This window comes from Coregonus clupeaformis, chromosome 3 (assembly GCF_020615455.1).
Source record: "Coregonus clupeaformis isolate EN_2021a chromosome 3, ASM2061545v1, whole genome shotgun sequence".
Taxonomy (NCBI): Eukaryota; Metazoa; Chordata; class Actinopteri; order Salmoniformes; family Salmonidae; genus Coregonus; species Coregonus clupeaformis.
In genome coordinates, this window is record NC_059194.1 from 3,350,388 (window position 1) to 3,357,050 (window position 6,663).

Consider the following 6,663-nt stretch of genomic DNA (forward strand, 5'->3'; position numbering starts at 1 on the left):
TCCCCTTCCAGGGTAATATTATATCTACTCTCTATCCCCATCCAGGGTAATATTATATCTACCCTCTATCTCCGTCCAGGGTAATATTATATCTACCCTCTATCTCCGTCCAGGGTAATATTATATCTACTCTCTATCCCCTTCCAGGGGTAATATTATATCTACTCTCTATCTCCGTCCAGGGTAATATTATATCTACCCTCTATCTCCGTCCAGGGTAATATTATATCTACCCTCTATCTCTGTCCAGGGTAATATTATATCTACTCTCTATCCCCTTCCAGGGTAATATTATATCTACTCTCTATCACCGTCCAGGGTAATATTATATCTACTCTCTATCCCCATCCAGGGTAATATTATATCTACCCTCTATCTCCGTCCAGGGTAATATTATATCTACCCTCTATCTCCGTCCAGGGTAATATTATATCTACTCTCTATCCCCTTCCAGGGTAATATTATATCTACTCTCTATCTCCGTCCAGGGTAATATTATATCTACCCTCTATCTCCGTCCAGGGTAATATTATATCTACCCTCTATCTCTGTCCAGGGTAATATTATATCTACTCTCTATCCCCTTCCAGAGTAATATTATATCTACCCTCTATCCCCGTCCAGGGTAATATTATATCTACTCTCTATCTCCTTCCAGGGTAATATTATATCTACTCTCTATCCCCGTCCAGGGTAATATTATATCTACTCTCTATCCCCTTCCATGGTAATATTATATCTACCTTCTATCTCCGTCCAGGGTAATATTATATCTACTCTCTATCCCCTTCCAGGGTAATATTATATCTACTCTCTATCTCCGTCCAGGGTAATATTATATCGACTCTCTATCCCCTTCCAGGGTAATATTATATCTACTCTCTATCTCCGTCCAGGGTAATATTATATCTACTCTCTATCTCCGTCCAGGGTAATATTATATCTACTCTCTATCTCCGTCCAGGGTAATATTATATCTACTCTCTATCTCCGTCCAGGGTAATATTATATCTACTCTCTATCTCCGTCCAGGGTAATATTATATCTACTCTCTATCTCCGTCCAGGGTAATATTATATCTACTCTCTATCTCCGTCCAGGGTAATATTATATCTACCCTCTATCCCCTTCCAGGGTAATATTATATCTACCCTCTATCTCTGTCCAGGGTAATATTATATCTACCCTCTATCTCTGTCCAGGGTAATATTTAATCTACTCTCTATCTCCGTCCAGGGTAATATTATATCTACTCTCTATCCCCTTCCAGGGTAATATTATATCTACTCTCTATCTCCGTCCAGGGTAATATTATATCTACCCTCTATCTCCGTCCAGGGTAATATTATATCTACCCTCTATCTATGTCCAGGGTAATATTATATATACTCTCTATCCCCTTCCAGAGTAATATTATATCTACCCTCTATCCCCGTCCAGGGTAATATTATATCTACTCTCTATCTCCGTCCAGGGTAATATTATATCTACTCTCTATCTCCGTCTAGGGTAATATTATATCTACCCTCTATCCCCTTCCAGGGTAATATTATATCTACCCTCTATCTCTGTCCAGGGTAATATTATATCTACCCTCTATCTCTGTCCAGGGTAATATTTAATCTACTCTCTATCTCCGTCCAGGGTAATATTATATCTACCCTCTATCTCCGTCCAGGGTAATATTATATCTACCCTCTATCTCTGTCCAGGGTAATATTATATCTACTCTCTATCCCCTTCCAGAGTAATATTATATCTACTCTCTATCCCCGTCCAGGGTAATATTATATCTACCCTCTATCTCTGTCCAGGGTAATATTATATCTACTCTCTATCACCGTCCAGGGTAATATTATATCTACTCTCTATCCCCGTCCAGGGTAATATTATATCTACCCTCTATCTCTGTCCAGGGTAATATTATATCTACCCTCTATATCCGTCCAGGGTAATATTATATCTACTCTCTATCTCCGTCCAGGGTAATATTATATCTACCCTCTATCTCCGTCCAGGGTAATATTATATCTACCCTCTATCTCTGTCCAGGGTAATATTATATCTACTCTCTATCCCCTTCCAGAGTAATATTATATCTACTCTCTATCCCCGTCCAGGGTAATATTATATCTACTCTCTATCCCCTTCCAGGGTAATATTATATCTACTCTCTATCTCCGTCCAGGGTAATATTATATCTACTCTCTATCCCCGTCCAGGGTAATATTATATCTACCCTCTATCTCTGTCCAGGGTAATATTATATCTACTCTCTATCACCGTCCAGGGTAATATTATATCTACTCTCTATCCCCGTCCAGGGTAATATTATATCTACCCTCTATCTCTGTCCAGGGTAATATTATATCTACCCTCTATATCCGTCCAGGGTAATATTATATCTACTCTCTATCCCCTTCCAGGGTAAAATTATATCTACTCTCTATCTCCGTCCAGGGTAATATTATATCTACCCTCTATCTCCGTCCAGGGTAATATTATATCTACCCTCTATCTCTGTCCAGGGTAATATAATATCTACTCTCTATCCCCTTCCAGAGTAATATTATATCTACTCTCTATCCCCGTCCAGGGTAATATTATATCTACTCTCTATCCCCTTCCAGGGTAATATTATATCTACTCTCTATCTCCGTCCAGGGTAATATTATATCTACTCTCTATCCCCTTCCAGGGTAATATTATATCTACTCTCTATCTCCGTCCAGGGTAATATTATATCTACTCTCTATCCCCTTCCAGGGTAATATTATATCTACTCTCTATCCCCTTCCAGGGTAATATTATATCTACTCTCTATCCCCTTCCAGGGTAATATTATATCTACTCTCTATCTCCGTCCAGGGTAATATTATATCTACTCTCTATCTCTGTCCAGGGTAATATTATATCTACTCTCTATCTCTGTCCAGGGTAATATTATATCTACCCTCTATCTCTGTCCAGGTTAATATTATATCTACCCTCTATCCCCGTCCAGGGTAATATTATATCTACCCTCTATCTCTGTCCAGGGTAATATTATATCTACTCTCTATCTCTGTCCAGGGTAATATTATATCTACCCTCTATCCCCGTCCAGGGTAATATTATATCTACTCTCTATCCCCTTCCAGGGTAATATTATATCTACTCTCTATCTCCGTCCAGGGTAATATTATATCTACTCTCTATCCCCTTCCAGGGTAATATTATATCTACTCTCTATCTCCGTCCAGGGTAATATTATATCTACTCTCTATCTCCGTCCAGGGTAATATTATATCTACTCTCTATCTTTGTCCAGGGTAATATTGTATCTACTCTCTATCTCTGTCCAGGGTAATATTATATCTACCCTCTATCTCTGTCCAGGGTAATATTATATCTACCCTCTATCCCCGTCCAGGGTAATATTATATCTACTCTCTATCCCCGTCCAGGGTAATATTATATCTACTCTCTATCTCTGTCCAGGGTAATATTATATCTACTCTCTATCTCTGTCCAGGGTAATATTATATCTACTCTCTATCTCCGTCCAGGGTAATATTATATCTACTCTCTATCTCTGTCCAGGGTAATATTATATCTACCCTCTATCTCTGTCCAGGGTAATATTATATCTACTCTCTATCTCCGTCCAGGGTAATATTATATCTACTCTCTATCTCCGTCCAGGGTAATATTATATCTACTCTCTATCTCTGTCCAGGGTAATATTATATCTACTCTCTATCTCTGTCCAGGGTAATATTACACTGAATATACAAAACATTAAGGACAGCTGCTCTTTCCATGACATAGACTGACCAGATGAATCCAGGTGAAAGCTATGATCCCTTATTGATGTCACTTGTTAAATCCTCTTCTGTGTAGATGAAGGGGAGGATAGAGGTTAAAGAAGGATTCTGAAGCCTTGAGACAATTGAGACGTGGATTGTGTACGTGTGTCATTCAGAGGGTGAATGCCTTGGAACGGTGTATGGTAGTAGATGCCAGGCGCACCGGTTTGTGTCAAGAACTGCAACGCTGCTGGGTTTTTCATGCTCAACAGTTTTTTGTGTGTATCAAGAATGGTCCAAATCAATATTAGGAAGGTGTTTATGGATTTGTTGTGGTCCATTTGAAGCCAGCCAGGCCATAGACCAGAGAGGTATGGCTGCTTGGTGAAGCATGTCAATGAGGTGGCTCAGTCAACGTCTGGTTCTAGGTTTATATTACTGCAGCAGAGAAGCCTACTGCAGACCTGCCCACACACTCTACACATGCATGCCCAGCACACACACAAGGAAAGAAGCACAGTTGCAATTACATGTGCATGCATGCACACACACACACACACACACACACACACACACACACACACACACACACACACACACACACACACACACACACACACACACACACACACACACACACACCTCAGTGAACACACCTCAGTGAACAGACACGTACACCAGTAATCAGGAATAGCCTCAGTGGACAACAACTGAGGAGGGCATGTAAGGTTAGTGAAGCTTCAAGCCCTAAGGCTAATGTGATCTAATTGGACGCATATTTTCTGTCTCTTTTTTCTCTCCTTCGCTCTCTCTCTCTCTTCTCTCTTCTCTCCTCTCTCTTCTCTCCTTCTCTCTCTCTCTCTCTCTTCTCTCCTTCTCTCTCTCTCTCTCTCTCTCTCTCTCTCTCTCTCTCCTCTCTCTCTTCTCTCCTTCTCTCTCTTCTCTCCTTCACTCTCTCTCTTCTCTCCTTCTCTCTCTCTTCCCTCCTCTCTCTCTCTTCTCTCCTTCTCTCCTTCTCTCTCTCTCTTCTCTCCTTCTCTCTCTCTCTTCTCTCCTTCTCTCTCTCTTCTCTCCTTTCTTCTTGTATTTTCTATTTTATTTCATCTTTTAAGACCAGACCAGTTGTAAATGCATTAGCAAACAAACAAGTTATTTGCCTCCTCCCTCACTTCCTCCATCTCTCTCTCTCTCTCTCTCTCTCTCTCTCTCTCTCTCTCTCTCTCTCTCTCTCTCTCTCTCTCTCTCTCTCTCTCTCCCTCTCTCTCTCTCTCGCTCTCTCTTTGATGGCAGTAAACAGAGAAACAAGTTGAAAACAGCTAATAAAGAGAAGCTTTGTGGTGGCTAACTACCAGAAAGCTGCTTCAGCCCGCAGTGTGTGTGTGTGTGTTTGTGTGTGTGTGTGTGTGTGTGCGTTCCTATGTGTGTGTGTCTATTTGAGTAATGTGTGAAGTCTGATCTACCTCCTCTGCTCTACAGTAGCTCTGTAGTCTGATCTACCTCCTCTACAGTACAGTAGTTCTGTAGTCTGATCTACCTCCTCTACAGTACAGTACAGTAGTTCTGTAGTCTGATCTACCTCCTCTACAGTCCAGTAGCTCTGTAGTCATCTACCTCCTATACAGTACAGTAGCTCTGTAGTCTGATCTACCTCCTCTACAGTACAGTAGTTCTGTAGTCTGATCTACCTCCTCTACAGTACAGTACAGTAGTTCTGTAGTCTGATCTACCCCCTCTACAATACAGTAGTTCTGTAGTCTGATTTACCTCCTCTACAATACAGTACAGAAGCTCTGTAGTCTGATCTACCTCCTCTGCTCTACAGTACAGTAGCTCTGTAGTCTGATCTACCTCCTCTACAGTACAGTACAGTACAGTAGTTCTGTAGTCTGATCTACCTCCTCTACAGTACAGTACAGTAGTTCTGTAGACTGATCTACCTCCTCTGCTCTACAGTACAGTAGCTCTGTAGTCTGATCTACCTCCTCTACAGTACAGTACAGTACAGTAGTTCTGTAGTCTAAACTCTACCTCCTCTACAGTACAGTACAGTAGTTCTGTAGACTGATCTACCTCCTCTGCTCTACAGTACAGTAGCTCTGTAGTCTGATCTACCTCCTCTACAGTACAGTAGCTCTGTAGTCTAATCTACCTCCTCTACAGTACAGTACAGTAGTTCTGTAGTCTGATCTACCTCCTCTGCTCTACAGTACAGTAGCTCTGTAGTCTGATCTACCTCCTCTACAGTACAGTAGCTCTGTAGTCTGATCTACCTCCTCTGCTCTACAGTACAGTAGCTCTGTAGTCTGATCTACCTCCTCTACAGTACAGTACAGTACAGTAGTTCTGTAGTCTGATCTACCTCCTCTACACTACAGTAGTTCTGTAGTCTGATCTACCTCCTCTACAGTACAGTACAGTAGTTCTGTAGTCTGATCTACCTCCTCTACAGTACAGTAGCTCTGTAGTCTGATCTACCTCCTCTACAGTACAGTAGCTCTGTAGTCTGATCTACCTCCTCTACAGTACAGTAGTTCTGTAGTCTGATCTACCTCCTCTACAGTACAGTACAGTAGTTCTGTAGACTGATCTACCCCCTCTACAGTACAGTAGTTCTGTAGTCTGATTTACCTCCTCTACAATACAGTACAGAAGCTCTGTAGTCTGATCTACCTCCTCTGCTCTACAGTACAGTAGCTCTGTAGTCTGATCTACCTCCTCTACAGTACAGTAGCTCTGTAGTCTGATCTACCTCCTCTACAATACAGTACAGTAGCTCTGTAGTCTGATCTACCTCCTCTGCTCTACAGTACAGTAGCTCTGTAGTCTGATCTACCTCCTCTACAGTACAGTACAGTACAGTAGTTCTGTAGTCTGA